This window comes from Pezoporus wallicus, unplaced genomic scaffold, assembly GCF_028554395.1.
Source record: "Pezoporus wallicus isolate ANWC-B61680 ecotype Strahan unplaced genomic scaffold, APGP_CSIRO_Pwel_v1 contig_5922, whole genome shotgun sequence".
NCBI lineage: Eukaryota > Metazoa > Chordata > Aves > Psittaciformes > Psittacidae > Pezoporus > Pezoporus wallicus.
In genome coordinates, this window is record NW_026637228.1 from 2723823 (window position 1) to 2744937 (window position 21115).

Consider the following 21115-nt stretch of genomic DNA (forward strand, 5'->3'; position numbering starts at 1 on the left):
CATAGTCTCATTCCAAAATCAAGCCAATGTTGAAAGCGAGAAAAGGTAACGCCTCATGCTTGACTTAATCCTGTTTGGGGTTTGTCACAAACAGCAAAGTACTTAACCACATCCTTAAAGTTAAGTATTTGAGTAGTCCCGTGGACCTCTACTTGCCTATTAAGCTATGAAACTTCAGTATAGTGAAAATATGGCCAGGGCACCCAGCATAACAGGAATTCAGCCCACAGATATTTCCCAGCAAGAGCATGCCTGCGCTGCATTTAAAAGGCTGTGCTTTTATACAACTGCCTGTCAGATATTCACATTATGAATCTATACCTTCTTCTAATGCCATGTATCAAGTCAAGCATATTTTTATATTAGCCAAAAATCTGGCCCATCTTATATTAATCAGTTGCTTTAGGTACATCCCTACCCTAAAGCAAGTTTTTCACCTTGCATTAAAAAAATGCAATTCAGAAAACATCCCCCAAAAAACTACAAAAGCACGGGTTGCCTTTACTTCTTGCTCTTTTGGGGTTAATACAGGAAAGCCATGCTGGGAAGTTCACTTCAATAAAGATCTTACTATTAGAAAGATCTGACTACAGCAAACATATAGGAAACGAAGGAAATTCTTAAAGTATACTTTCCTCTGCAAAAAAGGTACCTTATTTTTATTGTGCCAAGTTGCTAGTTACACAGACAATGTATAGCTAGAATCACATCCTTATGTTACAGCATACATGTGCATACGTAAGAGCTCTCCCACCTTTTACTTCTGTGCTCCAGTAACAAGCTGTATGCTGAGGCTACAAAGCAAATAACAAGAAACTCAAAGATTAGAGACTGGGGACCTTTACTTCATGGAATGGAAAAAAGAACTAGGCAGAACAGAACAGATGGGAGTCGTGATCCCACACTTCATATCCAGTTTGACCACTGATTTACTTGGACCTTGAGCAAGCCGCTCAACATCTCTGCCTTGATGTGCTTGCCACCCTTGACAAAGAAAATAAATAATATTTCCTATACACGAGTTTTACACTTGTGTATCTATTTCTCCTCCAAAGCCTAGAGTCTTTGAACTAAGAAAAGCCCATTCCAGCCAGAACCATCATCAGGCACATATACTGCTACCTGGTATTTTGCCTTAGGGCTGTCCATGCATAACTTGCTGACCATCTGGATCCTAAGAATTCAAAGAGCTTGCCTTAATTCACTTTTTACTCTGCTGCTGCACTTTGGAAAGAGAATTCCTTGCACTTTCCAACAAAAATTCTCCTGGTTGTTCACACAAAATTGGAAGACAACTTTGATAGACTGTACTCACAGAGTCAGAAGTGTTCCCTCATTTTTCCCACAACACCTCCTTTTAAATTGCTGCTGGACCAAGCAAATCCATGAGTGTTTTCAACTCTGCTCGCCACTGCAATTGCAAGGTTAACCTCTGGTGGCCAGGGCGGCTGCTCATATTCGGGAACGATGAGCAGAAAATGCTAAATACCATTCACTGGCCACAGCCTGCAGTTAATACACAATATTTAAACAACACAATGGCATGGCCCTTGCCAGTAATGTAAAAACACAATGGAGTAGAGCCAGAATGGCACAATCTGCCTGCCTGAGTCATGCTTGGCACTCCACGCTGGAAGGGGCATGCATTAGCTGCCCACAGTGTACTGTACCCTTCAGCTAGTTTAAAATAAAATCATAAAAATACAGTTTAAAAAAGGAGGTTAATGGAGGGGGGTAAAGGGGGAGAATAACAGGGTGGGAGGAATAATCCCATGGAATAGTTAAAATATTTTAACACTGAAGTACAGAAGTACCACTTTAGAAGAAGGCGCTGGATTTCATTACAGACTGCACATTTTGAACTTAAACAAGAAAACAAACTCTGTAATATTCCATAGCTTTGTACTGTCCAACTAAAAATCAATTTCTTCCCACCACTTACAAGCTCCTGTATTTTTATTCATATATTATTTCATTATCTTTAGAGGATCTGAATCTACTTTATTTTCCAATTCTTTTGCATGCGTGTTGGTCAGCCACTGAAGTTCCAAATCTTAATTATTGTCTCAAATATATTCAATAAACAGATTCTAAATAAGGGTAGACCAGACTGATGTACAATCAGCATTTACGGAATTACTACGCTTTCAGAAAGAGACTCTTTTCTTGCTGAAAGACGCATGACATTGACGGTTTTGTTGTGTCACAGCGCAGATGAATTAGGCATTGCTGCTTTCATCTACACCTTAGAGCAGCTGAAATCCCCTGTGATGTCATCAGAAAGTTGTTAGGCTTTTTCGTGTATAAAGGAGAAGAATTTGTTATGAAAACATGAAGAGAGAATAAACTGTATTTTACGCTATGAAGAATCTTCTGCTTCCTGTTATTTCTGCACCAAAGTGCAGAAATCCTAACTGACAAAGCGACGGGTACTGTAAGTCAACAAATGCAGAGATGCACACTATTCCTAGTAATATTCAAAACAAAGCAGAAAAGAATGATCTATTCATGGGCCTGAAACTAAAGATCTGCAAGATGTAAGCTGAGTTTTAATTTTTAACTAAAACATCCTTTGAACTTCTAAATCCCATTCAAGGGGACTCTGACCTTTATCCAAGAGCAGCTACTGTGCTAACACTTTGGATGCATATAGAGGAAAAATAAGGACAAAAGGTACCGGAAAAGCTTTTACTTACAGGAATGCAGTGCGGCTTAATCTTTTTGTTTTTAAGGTGCAGTGATTTCAGCATCTACAATGTAACTTCAGGCAGTCTGAAAAGAAACAGGTTAAAATCTCTTTCAGTTATAATTGCTATTTCAGATTTAATTAAAAATTAAACTTTCATAATGTTTCACCATCCAAAGCAATGCATTATCAGTCAAGCGTAGCCTCTTTTTTTTTTCCCCTTCTTGTTAAAAGAAGCTCTTCCCAGAGTAGTTTGCAATGAAAGAAGAAGGGGAAAAAGGCAATTCAGAGTAGCAAAATATATTTCTTCAGCAAAAGATATCTGAATAACTTGGAAAGAAGCCTTCTGCCACTTAATTTTAACAATCAACCTTATACTAATTAAAAAAAAAGAAGCAGCATCACAGTTAAAGAAGACAGAAAAACACCATCGCATACCAACGATTGTGAGGGGGGAAAACGTTCATTTCAGCAAAACAAGGACATTGCTAGGACCAGAACATACGCACCAAAAGGGAAAATATGGTTTTACATAATGCCAGCCAACAACATATTTTTAATAGTCGTTGTAGCACGTCCAGAGTGTTGCATGGAGGAACACAGAAAAACAAGTTCAAAAAGAGGGAAGCGGGGTTTAGAGTGTACAAGGCAAAAGGCTCCCTGCACCCTTTTGTTAAGGGACACGAAACAGCTACTCTGTAAAACTGAAAGGTTTCTTATCTTGTAAAGTAAACGTCTTTCTACTGTGCAAAACAGATGATTAAGAAGTGGTGGCTGTAGACAAAGCATTTGAATAGATGCAAAAGAAAGTATTTTACACTATTTTATTTTTTTCTAAAATGCAGTTGGAATGACAATAAAACTCCAGGGGTTGCACCATAAATATGACTTCAAATGTTAAACTGGAGTTAAAAACCTGTGATTTTAATTATAGCTAATTATAAAGGCTCCGAAACCAGGAGAAAAGAGAAAAACAAAAAAATATTAATAATAAATTAAAACAATATTGCAGTAAGTTGTCAGGATTTGGCCTCATAATAACGAGCCATACAGCAGTACACACAGACACATACAATGTACCAACGATTCATTAAAGGAACAAATCAAAACTTGCTTAAATTTTACTTTAAAAGGTGACGGCAGAACTTGCCTAATTTACCCCATTCAAAGTCAAAGCTATTCTCTTCACCAGCAGCACACTGTCAGATCTGCAAATAAATCCTGGATGTGAACTGATTTTTGAATGTCTCACAGGCTGGGGGCAATTCCTAAGTGAAATTTGTTATCTGATCTCCCACAAGTAAAAATCCAGTTCTTCAGACTCCAGTGTTACAGGAGCCTTCCCAATCAGTCCCTACAGATACTGAAAACAAAATGCACTGTATCAGGCAATAGCTATACTGTCACACAAACATGTTTCAAGCACACATATATACCACAAACAGGAACAAGCTCAGGAACTTGTTTTTAGGTCTAACTTTTCCCACTCTGTCATGTGAAGGCAAAGCAGAGAGAACAGAAGTGAACAGCACAGCAAGAATTAGCAAATCTCACACAGAACCACTTCTTGGATATCTGAATGAAGGAACAAGAGCACAGGCACTGGGATGATGCCGCCACATGATAACCTTTACAGGCTTGGAAGAATTTTTTCTTGAAAGAACCATTTGAGAAACTTGTTTCTTGTCCTTTAGGCAATCTTCCAACCAAGTAACTTTCTCCTGATTAGCATCTAGTAAGATAGACAGAAGAAAAGTGCAGAAATCCAGGCAAAAAACCATGGAAAGTCCATCAGAAATAGGCAACAGCACAACTGCCAGATAAGCAACAACAGCTTCAGCCTCTGAACTTCCATTTCTTTCCCTTCTTTCCCTTCCCAAATTTATCCCTGGTCTAACATCTTCAGGACTGTAATGCTGGCTTGCTGGCAGGGAAGGAGAGGGGCAGCAGTATTTGCAATCCAAAGCTATTTCTTTTAATGAATGCAATGAAAAACTGACCTCAACTGAGAAAACAAAGAGCATTCACTGAGGGTGAAATGTATCCCTGTATAGAGAGCCAGCATACAGACTGCACCACTGAAGCCCTATTCCAATGACCTAAATAGGAATAAATTGGTGCATGGACTTCATCACAGTGAGTTTTGACCAAAAGCCCCATTTTTCTGTAGAGAATGAAGAAGCATTTAGCCCTCTCCTAGAGCTAATTTTGTGTCCTCCATTTCCTAACACTTGTACCCTTAAAGCACAAAGGCACAGCACCCCTTTCCCATGCAGGGCACCATCCTGACAACTGCTCTTGAGTGTATTTTCCTGGTAGTTTTAGCCTGTAGTCCTTCCTGCTTTGTGTGCATTCTTTTGATTGGAAAGGAAAAGGAAGAAATGCAACATCTAGGTTACTCTGCAAGTTAAACACCAGGGCATAGTGCCTGCAGATAAAGCTGTCCCTCTCCTCAAGGAAGTGAACTGGCACACGCTACTATCCAGCCATTAAAAGAAATTAACTCTGAGAAAGAGCTCACTGTGAGAGTGTATTCACTGCCATGTTGAAAAGCTTCAATTAAAGATTTCTAGTTAACAGAACACATGACATAAAACATACACAGCCAGAGCATCTTAAAGACCTATTTTAGGTACAAGCTGGAGTTAAACCCAGAGAAAAACCTATAGAAAACCTCATTAAACTCATAATACCAATTGTTATCACTTTGGCAGTACCTTCTTCCTTTTACAAACTGAGAAACCCATGAAGATGAAATTATTTAGACAGGTACGTATGAGGGAGAGGTAGAAATAGGGCAGGAGGCCCGCATTCCTGTGCACAGGTGAGCACTTAGCACTGTAAGGCATGAGACCCGTTGTCAGAAAAGTGCCTTAATCCCCTTGTGGAAGGCAAGAGACATGGCTTGAGAACAGACAATGAACTTCTGCTTGAGAGGCCCAAGGGCTGGAATTGCAGGAATGAGGAGTATGGCAGGTCAGGAATGAGGTACCTAAGTAGAGTGTTGACAGGAGAGCAAGTGTTAGCTCTCAGCAAAGGCTTTAAAAACAAGTGTCTGACGGTAAACATGTTTCACTTTGTTTTCTCATTATTCTTATGCGCCATAAAGTTTATGCAAAGCCTGAAACCTGTGAGACCAAAGCTACCAACTGCACAAGAACCAAAGTTCATTAGCAATATTCCATGACTTGTATGGCACCTCACTCTACTGTGCCCGACTCATGCTTATGGTCTAGTCCCTGCTTTGATCAGAATCACAATCATTCCATCAAAAAAAGAGAAGAAAAAAAGTATCATTTGTTATCAGAAAACTTTCAGAAGATGTCAGCATTCTGCAACCTCCTGGCAATACGGAAGTTTGGTATCTATGAGGGTTTGATTTTCCTTGAATACCTGAAGTCAGCTGGAGCAGGTTAATGAGAATCACATACAGTTGATTAGTTACAAGGAGAGGGAAGGCTGGGAGATAATACAGCACAACACTTACTGATATCTCCTGAATTTTCTACATAGAATTTACATCATTGGTCAATTGATCCTTTTCAAAGTACTTGCTCGTATTACTGCTCTCACTTCTGGAAGAGCAAATCAATGATGAAGCAACTGCCAGAGATAACCATTCACAGAAAGCAGAATACTGATGTTCCTACTCGGAAAAAAAATAGCCATTGATAATATTAAGGAAGCCCATTACTTTCAAGAGAATTTTCAAATAAGCTCAGTTAAGAGACCTCATTCCAGAATCCAAATAATGACTTAGGATATGGGCCAGATTACTTTCTGGCATTTTAGGTTTGAAAACATAAGCAGGGCCACAGACTTATTGCGTCATGGAAATCAGAGAGTGAGGTTGATGCTGTACAGGCTCCTCATCTAACAACAAATAAGCAAACTTTGAAACTGGAACAGGTATAGACACACCAACACAATGCTCCATCTAGGCTTATCAGTAATGCAAAAGATAAATCTTAGCAACATAGATACAGCATTACACTACTATTGCTTTTTCACGGTCAATGCACTTCAGCTGGTATTATTTCACTATAAACAGGTTTGTTTTGTCACTATTCTCTTGTCTTGAGGGGGCAGAATCAAAAAGCAAAGGGAGGGGGAGAAGGGACTCATGACTGTGCTTAAAGAATCCTCCCAAAAGGAATGTTTTCCTGAATTGGAGCCCTTTGTACACTTTCGAAAGTCCACAGGAGTTTTGATCATTTCCAATTATATCTTTGAACTCATGGCCATTTGTGTGGTGTAACAGTGTTGAACTTGGCCTTCTCCTAACCTTAAGACAGTAGCTCAAACCTGGGTCACTGGGCAGTGGATGGGCGAAAGCTGTTTTTTCATGATTTAATAGAACAGGGGCAGAGGATAACCTACAGCACTGTGCTGGGATCGAGGGTTTCTGACACTGCAGGAACAGACAACAGGAGACCAAAGGTTTCTTTGTGAAAATGGTAAATCTCCATCTGTTACTAGTTCACTGCAAAGCTGGGTGCCCACAGAGATTTCATCTTCCTTATGACATTCATCTTTTGAGTCACTTTCTCAGTGAAGACTGTATCCATTACAAATTTTAATTTTCAAACTGTGGCTGTTTCAGCTAGAAAAGCATTTTAATCAAGAAAAAGGTGTATTTTTGGCTACTTTTCACACACCTCCTACACCCCCCAATAGTGTTTGAACTATTTTCGTTCAAGTATGAAAAATACTGCCTTTGGGCAAAGACTAACACTCCTTGAAATTTGGTTTTCAGAAAGTTAGAGACACTCAACTTAATGAAGCCATGATGCATAATCCACACTAATGGTCATTTTGCAACAGACACTGGATACAATTTCACCACAAGGGCCCTCATACCTGCTAAATGTGTTGGGTCTCTTAATAGCACAGTCCACCCCTCTCATTTATTCCTACTGCTAACAGAGTAAGCAACAAGCACTTGAGGAGCCCAGCTGTGAAAGCACATTAGAAGCTGAACTTCTCAACCTGCTGAAGAGTTAGTCCCTTTACAACCACACTTAAGACCTGACCTGGACTCCTAAAGTGCAGTCTAACTGGTAGTTCTGCTATAGCCAGGTGGGACCCAGCATCCTTCTAAATACCTCTTGAAGCTTTCCTCCTACGCGGGGGCGATGATGGTAATCAAGTTGGCTGCTGAAAACCATGATATTCCCTATTCCAACTGTTTCCTTGTACAAGCTGTCCCTAGATCCTGTTTATGTTCCCAAGGAACAGGAACAGTGACAGCATGCAGCTTTTACGAGGCCTTGCCCAAACAATTCTTTCTCTAAAGATCCAGGGTTTTTGTGAAGCAGCTCTGAAGCCGGTATTCTCTGAGCATCTCTTGGAATACAGCTTGAGGACTTTGCTTATGTGCCCTTTACAAGTTATTGTAGCATATAAGCTTCTCCCGCTTCTTTTCAAGGTTCATAATGCTTTGATCTTCACAGCCTCACTGCTCCTGTTGAATGGTATCATCTCCCATGGCTCAAATTATCTTTAGTGCATAAAATGATAATAACTGTTAAGAAGCAGGCTCTATCATATAATAACAGCAGAACCTTCACATTTATTCTGGTTTAACACAGAAACTTGCAACAATAAATGTTTCATTGTGATGGGTATTTCAGTGTAGTGACAAACTGGGCGGATAAAGGAAACGTGGCGGATATAATTTGTTTGGATTATAGCAAGGCCTTTGACACAGTACCACACAGGAAGCTCATAGAGAGACTAGAGAATTATGGTCTGGGTAATACTACAATAAGGTGGATAAAAACTGTCTGACAAATAGGAAGCAATGTGTTATTAATCAAAGGTATTAGAAACAGAAAGAAGAATCTACTCTGATACAGAGTAATAGGTGCTAGGATTATTATTATAAAAAAGGTTCATTAAGGATGAGAAAAAGAAGGTAAATATTGACAGCATCGAAAACTGATGAATCAGAAATAAGAAATGTACCAAATGTGAAAGGAATCAAAATTATAAGAGCCGAATAATGAAGATGTGCATAAGCCAGAATAATGTGGCATTTAACATATCTTAAACTGTGTAAAACATTATTGAAAAGTGGTACAGGTTTTGGTTCTGAGCTCAGGTGGTTTTCACTGTACAACTTCATCACGTTATTCTTCACCAATATGGTCTAGTTGTAAAACTGCCTGCCTTGCAAAGCAAACTAAAAGTTCCAGCCACTGTTGTCAGTGAAGATCATAGAACCTTAGAATGGTTATGGTTGGAAGGGACCTTAAAGCTCATCTGGTTCCAACCCCCTGCCATGGGCAGGGACACCTTCCACTAGAGCAGGTTGCTCCAAGCCCCATCCAACCTGGCCTTGAACACTGCCAGGGATGGGGCAGCCACAGCTTCTCTGCTCACCCTGTGCCAGTGCCTCAGCACCCTCACAGGGAAGAATTTTTTCCTAAAGTATAACCTAAATCTCCCCACTGGCAGCTTAAACCCACTCCCCCTTGTCCTGTCACTACAGGCCCTTGTAAAGAGTCCCTCTCCAGATTTCTTGTAGGTCCCCTTTAGGTGTTGGAAGACTGCAATAAAGTCTTCCCTGAGCCTTCTCCAGACTGGAAAAAAACAACTCAAGATAACCCGGCTTCTCTTAGAGTAAGGATATTAGTTCCAAGGATTAAAATATACACGATATATGTATGACTAAAAAGTAATGGCGCATAATGTCCTTAAATACAACCCACCCACAGCTTCTTTGGAAATGGGGTCCTCCTTTCACTGTAGTCCTGAATATCCACTGCCCTGCACAGTGGATATTAAAGATTTTTCATTGCTGATTTCTGGTACAGGATATGACAATGAGTTATACTCACAGAGACAGTGTATACATGTAATATTTGCAGGTTAATGGGTATTCCCTCTCCACTCCGTTCCCAGATCTGTCCCAAAGAAGTTCAGTCTGCCCCTCATCTATGAAAGTGCAAGATCCTGGTTGAAAGGCAACAGAGCGAGGCGAAATGAAAAACTACATGGCAATGAGCATACATTTTATGGGACATATGGCAGAGAAGATCGAAGTAATAAATCTTTATTTTGATTTCTAAAGAACCCTGAGTGTTGAGCAATTAAACATGGTAGTTACACAGATCCGGGATAAAATCAGCAATATCAGCAAGAGATGAAGTTCACAATATCCTGCCTCTTTCTCTCTTAACTAATGCAGGAACTTTCCTCTTCCTTGTACAAAGTACACCCCCCCCCCCCCAAGCACCACAGCCTCAGCTTACTTCTGCTGCCCTAAGAATGAAAACAAAATAAATCCTATTGTCCTCTTTCTTGAGACACCAAAAGAAAACTGAGTCTGTAAAGTCCTCAGGTTTCCTCCTTCCCTCTGCCTGCACTGTGAAAATCCTTGTCCACATGAGAAGCTTCCATTCCCCCTCCTTTGCTGCAGAGAGAGAAGGGATTAAGATGAAGGCGTGACACTCCTCTCACAGGAGAAAACAACAAGGAGGGAAGTGGTACTGGGGCTTCTGAGGCCCTAGAATACATTAGACAGACAGGACGTCCATCACTGTTCTGCTGCCTTGAGCAGCCACCTACTCTGTCCACATTAGGTACTTTCTAAAAGGGCCTTTTGCCTACTTCCTTTGGAAGTTATCTCTGCAGGGCTACCAAGGAACTTGGGATTTTGACGTGTTAAGATGGGACATGCTACCGTTTAATATGAAGTACAGTAACAGAAAGTAAAGTTAGGCCTACAGGCTAAGTTTGGACTTCATGTAAGCAGGTATCAGGATTCTTCCAGCTTACGCACAGACTGAGTTTATCCCACCATGTGCAGAAGGACAAATCAACGCACTCTTTTACTCAGGCACATTATTTATTCTTTTGCCATTAACCTGAAGTCAAGAACCAGCTTCATCTTGCACAATGTTATACACAAACCATGCCCAGAAGTTCCACATTATTTCAGTTTATGTAACTGCCACATTAAGCTCAAAGACCAAGAAGGATACTGAACAATATCTTATTGTAAAGGCTCTTCAGATTCAGTATTACAGGAAAATGCTACCAAATACCCCCAAATCCATTCATCTCAAATCTCTGGAAGTTGAATACCAGATGACTTTAAGACCTTTGGACTGTATTGTAAATCTGCCGCTTAAATATTTAATGTAACACCAATGTGAGTTCTCAAATATTTCCCAGTAAAGTCAATATATAATTCTTGTTTAATTAGACATCATCATACAATAACTAAAATTCAGACCAAGCTGGAACTATACAAAAGCTCAGAGAAGTTCAGTTATTGCATTAAGATTTGGCAAAGCTCTACTGTAATTCCCTACACCCCCGTGGAAACAATACAGAAAAAGAGAATATATCAGCAGTGATTTGAACTGATTATGTTGTCAGAACAGGAAATACTATTTTGGGGGGAAAAAAAAATAAAAAAATTGAGAAAACGATCTTCCATTTACTTTCAATATTAGTAAAAACAACAAGAAGGTTTCTAGACTGCCAGCCACATCCTGCAAAATCCAGCTAATAACGAAAGAGCATAATTGCTAGATAAGTTTAAAATGGATTTTTAGAAAGAATGGCTACTGTTGCTGGAGGCAAAGTGCATCTAAATATGTTGCAGGACTGGATTCAGAGACCTCAGCATCCTGCCAGCCTGGTCCAATACAAATTACGTTTGTAGTTATTCCAGGGACCTTGACCTATAGAGTGGACACACTTAAATCTATGCAGTATTTATCTCCGTTTCAAATATCCAAGATGAGGAGTACATGAAGATATGAGCTCAGGCTAGTAGGGCTTCTGCAACAACTGAATTGTTCAAACTGCCAAGACTCTATTTCACTCTGGCTCCATTTGCACTACAAAAACCAAAACACCCCTAAATATACAATAAAATATTATTGTTAGAAAAGTACGGCTGGGGATTCAACCTGTTCCATAGTCTATGTTTAAATCAAACAGATGAGATCAAAGGCACCCCTCTGGTGGTCATCTAAACTACAGAGTTGAAATCGGTATATGGTTTTTTAGTGATTAGAAAAAAATATTCTAACAAAAAACTGTACAGCAAAATACAAAATTAAGTTCCATCACACTGACACTAATACTGGGCAAAGGGGCTACAAGATCACGTGCTAATTAGGTTCCAGGTAAAGAAGAAGATAAGTTCAGATATGCAATTGGTAACTAGATTTCTAATGAAATAACAACTTCAATCTTTTTCACGTCTTTTCCAAAATACCAGAAGTGATTAGAACACATTATGGACCAGTCACTTGCCAAGTTTCATGTTTGAAACCAAAGCTGTTTTAAAATTTCCTGAACAACAAAAAAGCATTTAAAAACTGGTAACATTCAGCCATGGTGATATAAGCAAATACCAGCCAATCTGAAACTTGGAACATTCTTGAGCTAATGCCTTTGTGTTGCCGCTGAGCCCAGAAAAATATTTCGGGCCCAATTCTAAGACAGTGAAAATAATATTCACAAATAAAAAAAGGATCATTTACATATTATACAACTTTTTATTTCTTCAATATACTGTAATGGAATTAAAAGCAGAGATCATTCAAGACTTTGTGTCATCATAAGTGAGATGCATCTGCATTTATCAAAGATGAACCTGCCTGCAATTTGCATGGAAGACCTAAAACCCTTTTCTCCTCTGCAACTCCCCCAGAAAGAGCTCAGCACTCTTTTCATATGCTCTCTACACATAACTATACAAGCAAGCGGGTCTATCATGTAGGAGCTGCTTGGTTTCTTTTCATATGCTGAGGAGCTCTTTGAAATAATGCAGACCAGCACCATCTCATTCACTTCCCTCCCAGTATTAAGGTACGCATAAGGAACCTGTATCTTACAAAAGGTACTTACAAAATACATTACCAGGAAACAAAACACCAACTGCTATTTTACTCTGTTGCTACCTTTTCCAAGATTGCTGTCTGTTTACTCAAGTGTGTAAGCAGAAAAGAGAACTGTGGTAAGAAGCCAAACTTCGGGACCATAGTTTGCAAGACCAAGAGTCTAGGACTTACCTATAAGTTCTCATTATGCATCTGCACGTACTGATAGAGCCTATTACATAAGATACCGTATTATTCAGTGTCAACTGAATGGAGATACGTTTTTTAATTACATGCAGTCAAATGTCCCTATAATCAGTTGATACAATAATGGGGCAGAAAGTCCATATATATAAATACTTTCCTCCTTGAATCTCAGAATTATTTAGAAATATGCTTTCTTTTCCATTAGGAGATACAGTGATGCCAACAACAGCTACGTTACACCCCCAGCAGATCCAGAGATGCTGGAGCAGAACTGAGAAGTCCAGCCACCAGACCCTCTGCTGCAACCATGTGACCCAAGACTCTCCCTAATGCGTTTATCTCTTTTAGCTTAAGTTTTAGCTCTTTAACAATAGCTATGATGTTAATGGCTTTTCATTTCCTAACTGTGACTGAACCTCATATTTGAGCAAAAGAGGAACTTCCCATCTCCTCTATAACTCAAACCAGACCAGAACTTTAATGTAGTCAGGGTTCTCCTTTCTGTCCTCACTGACTGGAAGTCTGCATTAATAAAGAATAACCAGTACACCAGGGCCCTGGTGTTCACAAAGAACATCTCTCTACTGTATTTAAAAATGTAATTCCACTGCGGCATTGCAGAGAAAAGTTGGGGGTTTATTTCATTCAAAGCCACATAAAGTCCAAATGAAGAAAGTCCTACACAGTAAGTGTGTACAGAACTATTTCCTACTTCTGCAGGATGCAGAAAATCCCACTGCGTTAAGATGGTACCAAGGTCACTTCAACATATTAGCCTGTTAAATCTACATTACTTCATTATTCTTAAAATACTAACAAAATGTTCCAGGCCATTGCGTATTTGTAGGACGTCTGAATAATCATGTCCTCCCACCATTTCTCTTAAAGCAGCATGACTGTCCACGTACCACTGAGGAGGCTCTTACATTGTTAATCAGCATTTTAAAGAAAAAAAATTTAAAAAATAAAAAAAAAACAAACATACAACCCAACAAACAAACAAAAACCAAAAACAAACAAAAAAATGACAAAACAACCCCCAAAAAAACCCCAAATCCCAAAAGCTAGAAATACACTCAACATTTAACTTTGTACTGGAAGCAACTACAGTTAGTTCTCCAATCGAAAACTACACAATTCCAATCTGGAGGGGAGAGAAGCCTCTCAGCTATGAACAAGAGGAGGATTGTTTCAGATTTCCTAAGATATGTCCCACATTAAGACGTGTCCATACCAGGAAAAAATTAAGAACCCTATCTTTAAGTTCCCACAAGTACAGTTCCAATTAGGAAGAGTTCTTAGCTTTGAGCTATCACCGTGCTAAAAATAGAGATGTTCAGGAAACACATTACACTTGACAGTGATTTCACATACAATCTGTAAACACGTTGCCCTTTTAGGTAAAATGGCAATTGTTTGAAAGCCAGAAGCCAGAAATATTAAAGAGGAAGGGATCTGTAAAGAGACCTTGCAACCCTAAAAATTCAAACCTGTGTCTTTTTTACGTTTCTGTAAAAAAAGAGACTGAAAGGACTAAGTACAGGAGGGATGGAGGAGAAAGGAGAGTGAAAAACTTCCACAGTTTTGCTTTGATAGTTTTTGTTTATGCACACATACATACAAATATATATGATTCTATGATATAAAACAAATGCACGTGCTCTTTTCTTTTCATAACCTTCTATGTTTTTCTGAGGGACTTATACCAATCCCAAATTTTGTCTGTTTTATGACACTTCCATGTTTTCATTCTATGAGGTTCGGCCTATGAAACAACCTAAAATTTACACAGTTCAGATTGTACATACAATAAAGTCATAGTTTCTTTTACTGAACGCTGGTTTGTGTTTTTTTCTCAGGATTTCTTATCTTTCTTTTCTGTTGTACTTTCCCTTTGTGCTTTGAATGGTACCATGCTATTTTCCTGAAAGGTACGGTGGACAGCTTCTGGGTTGGTAAGTGCCAAACACTGGATGATCATATTTAAAGTTGGAGCTATTAAGCAGGAAAATCATTTTTATTGTTCCAGATATTCAAAATACTGTTTGTTATATTTCTTAATGCAAGTTCTTAAGCAATAGTTGGAAAACAATATGTATCTTGCTAAAAGAACCAACAGAATTTTCAAGATATAACTGATACTGTGTGCAATCTCGTGTAAGGATTTCAAGAAGTCCCCTAGTAAAGAAAAAGAATTTCTGTCATTTTCATCACCTGAAGGAAGGAAACACAGGCAGATAAGCCTGCCTGGACAAGAATTTTGAAGAGAATGATAATCTGTTCCTTCTTTTCTGATCCCACTGAACTCTCTCAAAAGGAGATTAAAATGCAAAGATCCGAAGCTTGTATCTATCCAAGAATTAAATGAATGCTATTTTCAGTGAAAGTCCTACAGATAACTCTGTTAGTATCACTCATCCTAAAATATCAATGATATTAGTGGAAGATTAAAAGCCAAAATGATTCACTTAATTTTATTGCTTTCCTTCACCCTTGGCTGTAGCCATGCAGTGTATCAACACTGCAGATCCCTTCTTGCAAACAACTAGCATGGCTCTTCATAATGACATGCCATGTCGGGTTAGACACTGAGAGACAAAACAACAGTCCTTTCTGCTTGGCCTAAACAAAGTGCAGGATCATCAGAAACAGGATCCTCCCTTCCAAACTACAACACCCATAGTTTTTAACCACCTCCTTATAGTCAGGACTTCATTCCATATTTAATGAACACACTGACACCATGTAAAAGCAGTGACACAGGAACCACATAGAGATGAACTCATCTGTAACACCACCACCACCACCCCTGGCCCTGTTTACAGAGATGCCCAGAAGCAGCCTTCTATTTTTCTCCACTATAGATATAAGGGCTATGTAGCTCAAGACTTCACACCTCATTTGTAGAGGCAACCTGATGTGGCCTTTGTCGTAGTTTCCCATCATCTTTGACAAGTAGGGGAAGTTGGCCCTCTGTTAGTAACTGTTGGTAAAAATAAAGCAAGGACCCAAGTTTAAAAAAACAAATATTACTATAATTTGGCACAGTCTAATGTAACTTCTGACTGATGATCCCTGAGATTTCTTTCATTATGCCTGCTGGCTGATATTCACTGAAGACCCCCCACAGAATAGAAGGCTGAGATCGGAGAGTGTAGAAAGCCAGATGTGGCAGTAGTAGCTGTAGAAAATCTGGTAGTGTCACAGACCCCTGTAGAGGAACCAGCTTCATCTCAACGTTCCATACCGCAGAACAAACAAGCCCCAAACAACAAAAGAGAGAAACCCAGCACAGAACACCCTCTCCCTTTTATGAAGTGCTGCAACAGATTCTGAAAACACCGTTTCATTACACAATCAAGAAACATGACATTTATGACATATCAAATGGTCAGCCCTCATACCTGACAGACAGCTCAAACTCTGTGCACACGAAGCAATCAAAGTTCAAGGATCCCAGGGACAGCAAGCTCAGTTAACCAAAACCATTTTGGGTTCCTGGAGGTCACAGAATAAACAACAAAAAGCCAGGAACAGTAAGGCATCTTCTGTGCAGAGCTGTACCTGTTATTCTCACTGTCCTTCCAACCTAAGGAACATCGCAGAAGATTCCCGCACCACCAGAGAGAAATCCAATGAATTCTGTGAAAGACTCTGACCCAAGCAGAAAGCAACTTCTTTTGGAAAAGCCATGGTGTAGCTAAAGCAGAGGTTGCTGCACACCTCAGTATGCTAGGTTGGATATTTGCTTGCCTTGAACCCAAACACAAGCACACTGCAATCAGTCACTAGCATGAGTATATAATAATTTGTAAAACCATAATACTAACAGCATAACTGGACAAAATACATACACATTTTGTAATACAGCTAAGCATCACTATGTAAATGAATGATAATAAAGGGGCAAATGGATACTTACTGGTGCAGAAAAGGGGTACAGGAAAACATGTGAGAAGTAATGTACTTATGAAAAAGGACACAGAATAGCCAGACTCTGCTGAAACCAGAATAATCCTGAAGATGGAAGAACGTCTGGTAGACCGAGTGCTTGTCTTAAAACTAAGATAATGTTGGGAACACACTTTTTTTTTGGCGAGGGCAGGGGGGGAAAGAGGAATGCAAAGCATAAAAACCTCAAAGTGCAAACCAAAAAATGAGGAATAAAGGCAGCACTTCCCTCATGAAAAGGCTCCTGAGTGATGAGCTTAACCTTGGAAACTAAGACCAACCTGGGACAACCGTAGGACAACCACAAGGCATTAACTCCATGGTACTGGATGCTGATACCCAGCTTCCCACTGCACGGCTCACATGACATACCATATGATCAGTTAAGAAAAGCAGGGGGGGATTGGCTTTAGCCTATGTTAAAGATGAACGAAGTGAAAAAGAAGCCTTGATGTTTTACTTTTCAGAGGTTTGCCAGTGTATGACCAATGTACGTAGTCTGTTTCTCCTATGATAAGTTTCAGTTGACAATAAATCATAGATAATACATGAAGTGTTAAACAAATCTCTCCCAATTTCTGGGTGATTTTTTATTAATGATAAGCTAATATTCATGTAAACCTCTCAAACCCATATATGCTTTTAGGTCTCCTATCATCAGGCTGCACAGTCCATATCCAAACTGTCCTCAATTCAGAGGAACATTTTCACCTGCATTATTCATTCAGGAGAACCTGCTCAAACCTTTCAGTACGAATCATCATCAAGACATATGTCAGCGTATCTTAAGAAAATACTTACAGCCTGTTTACCATTACCTTCCATCTTCTCAGTATTTGATTATAAAGACCAGTGAGATCCTCCATCAGGAATCTGAAAATGGCCCTCATCCCACATGGGGATGGACTACCAGTTGGTAGTTTCTTACTGCATAAAGAGATAAGTGGTTTGCCAAAGGTTATAGAGAAAATAATTGGTTAAACCTGGAATAACTAAGGATTTCCTATCTCTGGATACCAGCTTTTTCTCTTGGTTTCCTTAAGGCTACAATTGTGCTGTAACACATCAACTCCCTAAATACTCTTTTAATTTACCAATTTCAACCAAATTTGCTAGATGGGTATGACTCTGAGTGTAAAAGCTGAATCCTATAACCATTGTAACAGACAGGGATAGAAACACACTAATAATTCCTGCCAGACAGAACCAACAACACAAGTTAAGCACTGCAGAACTGGATTTATAAGCATCTCAGAAAATACTTCAGTGAGAGATCACACCTTCTTAGGCAGGCAGTCAATCAACCATAATGCTAATCCATAGAAAATCTAAATTCATGAATCCCAGTGTTCACTGAACTGATTTTTTTTTCCTTGAAAATTACTGGAAGTGGATTCTTCTCCTCTAATACCTTCAGCAGTCCTGATAAATATTAACCCTACGGCAAGAAGTCTTCTTATTAACTGCTTGGGGTTGGGAGAAAGACCCATCACCAACAAGCACCATTTTGAAAAGGAAAAAAACCAAGTCTTCGGCTTTTAACTGATAGTTAAAGGCATCCAAAGACTAAACCTGCATTCCAGATCTATCAAGCACTTAATTTTGCCCGAGATGAACAGCCTGTATGCCTTATGGAGACAGGAGTTTTAACAAGCATTGCTAATGAAAATGAGGATCTCAAAACTCAAGAACATTATTAGAGGAATCTACTAATATTTCTGTATCTGGTATCTTTATCTGCTAATGCCTTCAGATGTCCCAAACACTCTTCTAAATCTGGAGCAAGGGAAAAGTCAATTTCTACTTTATTTCAGTTTCTGCAACTTCAAACAAGTCAGCTTTTGCCTTCAGGAAACAAGTAACCGTGTTAAATGGCATAAGACACATTTAGACATGACCATCACATGTGAAAGGTTATAATAAATGACTTCAAGACTATATAAATAATCTGAAGTTGCTAAACAGACACTCATTAGTATATCCCTAAATTCCCTGATCGGGGAGAAAGATATGGTATAAAATGAAAGCATTCATGCAATGGTTAGCAATAGCCTAGATATGGACAAGTGATTATTTCCATCAGCTCATCATTTTCCCCAAGCAGCACAGAACAGAGATTCTCCTACAATCGCCACAGTCAACAAAATCCTACGTTGCGACTCCTGCAGAGAAGAGTTACTGCCATTAAGAGGTGGAGAAGGATGATGCAGAGAACGGATAAGGTACAACACCGCATGCCTTGCGACACAGGAGGTGGCCCCAGGATTGAAATGCAGCCCTGGTAGCTGCCACGCTACCAGGGGTGGGGGTCTAAAAGAGCAGACTGGTGGCGAATCTGCAGTGTCCTTTCCACAGTTCATGAGATTTTTGCTTCTTCCCATTTGAAAAGCAGGCTCTTTGAAGTAGCAGTTTGACTTTTACGTTGTCCCTTTTCAGCATCATCAACCACTTCAGGCTGTTGTTATAAAAGACAAGCCTAAAAATATTTTTTTCTTCTCTGACAAGCAGCACGATTGCTCCATTAGCCAATACCATCAGTTTTCCAGAAGCTGTCAGTAAAACAGCAACTGATACCTACATAGGAAATAACTGCAATACCTCAGGTCACACAGTGTGACAGCGATGTGTGAATACCGACTACTGTGTACACCAAACTCCATTTTCCACTCCCATCAGTTTTGTTTTCCTCTTTCCCAATTATATGACTCCAAGGACTTTAGCGCAGCAACCTCCAACTTGATCCTCATTTATACCTTAATCAAACCTACAGCATGTGCTGCAAGCTGCTTAAAGAGCTGGAAAATAAGCAGAAACAACCAGCCATTTTCAGGGCTTCTGCCTTTTCCACTTACACTCTGGAAAGAGCTCTGTGTAGACATCCCTTACGCTTACCTGCAGATAGGTTTCCTCTCTACTTATTTCATTATTGCCGCCAAAATTCTGGTACATTATAACATAGCTCCTGTTCACAGCTCATACTGCAGCTGAGCTTAAGCACTAGGTCAAGGAGCAAACTGGCGGCTCTCCCATGCATCCTTCAAGAGTGGAAGGATGGCACACAGGTTCCGAAAAGAGTAAGTGCAGGAAGAGACATACATTCCAGTCATACTCAGCTCTTGAGAAGGCCCTTGATTACTTGGACAGGTTTTTTCTGCCTTTTCTGAGTTAGAATATGACCGATCACCTTCGGATTAACTCTTGACAACATCTTTCCTTGGAAAGCAGAAGTGTTTCTAAACATCTTGCTGTGTGAGAAATCTTAACAGGCTCATCATACAGGTGGCCACGATACACCTTCTTACTGAGACTTTCATTTCCCGTAATTATGCTCCAGAATAATCACTTGGGTGGAATGAAGAAAAGAAACCCAAAATACCACTTTCTGCAATGGCAGGCTCATATAATTTAATCCTCAGGCCAAATAAAAAAATCTCTGCATCTGAATACCTCTACCTGGTACACAAGCATCCTACTTTATCAGAGTGTGAAGTTGGTGGCCCAGGTCCCCCCGTTTTCATTTTCTCCTGTGCTCTACTTTATATCCCAACTATGACTGTATTCAGCAGCACACATTAGTGATTTCCAAATCATCAGCTCATATTTAGTCCCTATTTTCAACTGCACACCAGAGACCTGCACCTATTCCACAAATAGAAAGAATCCAAATGCTTTCCCCTAGGCTCCTGCTTAAGATTTCATTATTAATTATATTTGAAGGTTATACAGTTAAAATACTAACTTTTTTATTTGAACATTTATATTAAGCTGCTGAGATTTCTAGCAGCTTAGCAGCATTATTTCTGTGTAAGAGAATAAGCCTCTTAAATTCTGCAAGCAGGCCTCTCGTCTAAAATGAAAAATTTTAGAAAGGCACTGAAAGGTAACACTGAGTTAATGACGCTTTTTAAACTAAGACCTCCAAGACTGATCACACAGAACTCTATCAGTTATGCACCCCCTTGACCTCAAACCCTTTCACAGTTCTGCCAACAGTGCCTGAATTCGGATAAAGTTTAGCAAGAAGTTAGTTCCAGAAGATGCACCTCAGACTTGTTGCTAGTTACAATTCATTACATGGATTTACTATTTCCAATGCAATAAGCTATTTAAATACTTGGTAACAAATCCCAGAAGACTGTATTTAACTGTTTTCTCTAGAGATTATCAAGGTTAGGTACAAAAGTCATCCATCAAGAATGGTGGATATGAAGGTAATGAAATGTTTTTGCAGGCATGGATGTTAGTGGACAGAACAGATGACCTGCAAAAGGACATTGATGTCAACCAACTGCCACCTCACAACACAAACTGAAACTCCTAAATTTTAGATAGCCAGCCAGATTTTGAGTTTAGATACATGCCTGGGTAAATCCAGAACATTGACACCTGTATCAACATCCAGGGTTATTTCTGATTTGTCACAGCC

The 21115-nt window shown here is 39.5% G+C and overlaps 1 protein-coding gene across 13 annotated transcripts in view; it reads right to left on the reverse strand.

Moving 5' to 3' along the window:
- ZBTB20 (zinc finger and BTB domain containing 20) overlaps window positions 1-21115 on the reverse strand; it is a 452154-nt gene that overhangs the window by 311619 nt on the left and 119420 nt on the right. For all 13 annotated transcript variants that reach the window (XM_057404358.1, XM_057404354.1, XM_057404359.1 and 10 more), the window contains one exon: window positions 2697-2772. The gene's annotated coding sequence lies outside the window, so the exon portion shown is untranslated. The remainder of the gene's footprint in view (window positions 1-2696; window positions 2773-21115) is intronic.